The sequence below is a fragment of the Microtus ochrogaster genome, linkage group LG2, assembly GCF_000317375.1.
Source record: "Microtus ochrogaster isolate Prairie Vole_2 linkage group LG2, MicOch1.0, whole genome shotgun sequence".
NCBI lineage: Eukaryota > Metazoa > Chordata > Mammalia > Rodentia > Cricetidae > Microtus > Microtus ochrogaster.
Genome location: NC_022028.1, coordinates 5918592 through 5919773, shown reverse-complemented (window position 1 = coordinate 5919773; position 1182 = coordinate 5918592). Strand labels below are relative to the sequence as shown.

General features: G+C 42.8%; 1 protein-coding gene across 1 annotated transcript in view; it reads left to right on the top strand.

Annotated features, from left to right (window-relative positions):
- The window catches only part of Adgrf4 (adhesion G protein-coupled receptor F4), a 29580-nt gene that overhangs the window by 7603 nt on the left and 20795 nt on the right, over positions 1 to 1182 (top strand). The window lies entirely within an intron of this gene.

Here is a 1182-nt window from a genome sequence, read left to right as displayed (position 1 = left end):
ATGCAAGCAGTGGTCACATACGGGTTCCATCTCGTGGAGTGAGTCTTAAGTCAAATCAGAGTCAGATATTAGTTGGTTACTCCCACAAACTTTGCACCACTATTGCTTTAGCGTATCTTGCAGGCAGGGCGTCATGTAGATCCAAGGGTTTGTGACTGGGTTGGTGTTTACGTTTCTCTTTTAATAGTGTGCAGAACGCCTTCTTGTACTAAAGACACTGGCAGATAGAGGTGAAGGCCTTATGTAGGCACCAGTTTTACTTCTCCGTGTTCAATGAGTTGTGTAGTTATTTCTTCGACACTGGGCCTTGCTGTGAGTTTGTGGAGAGAAACCTATAGTCTTGGAAACAGCCTGATTGCTTGAGACTCCCCATGGGACCCTTTTGGCCAACAACTCAGTTAGATATAACCCAGTCCCAGTACCGGAAGCTTCATTTGCTGACAAGGGATGTCCAGTTTGGGGCCCTGTCTCCCCCATTATTGGGTGATTTCATTTAGAAATGTATATGTATATATTTTAGGAAACATCTACTGTGTTAATTTCCATACTTCCCCCTAAATGCCCCTTAATTTTTGCAGTCTTTCTATATTTTCTTCTTTATCCCCTCCTCCTCCCCTCTGGACTTTCTTGCTTCAGCTTCATGCTTGCAATTGAGATGTGAGCTCTCAGCTTCCTGTTCCTGTCCCAATGCCTGCTGCTTGTCACCACACCCCTCTGCCATAATGGTTTTGTATCCTTATGAAACCATAAACCAAAATAAACTCCTTCTTCTGTTGCCTTGGTCATTGTATTTCATTATAGCAACAGAAAAGTAACCAGTACAGCTAGTCTCTTTATTTTTACTCTCTCCCATCTGATGTAATTTCTGGCGAATAAGAGCCACCTGATACATGCTGGTTGTCAGGATGTATCTTCCTCTAAAGAGATGGATGGGAAAACAGGCTAGGTAAGGCCTAGTTAATCAATAGTAGACAGGAACCTGAGACCTAGCGCTATCTCCAAAATGCAAGCTATTTTTGCTCCTCTGTGTCTGCACCCCCAAGAGAAAAATTATAAGGAAAAGTTTTTTTAAAGTGAGGGGTCTGAATTGCTCCTATCCCACATGAAGTGCTGTGGTGATACCTTTTTAGGGATATGATTTTGAAAGATTGTTAAGGGAAAGGGCAGGAAATGCAGACATGG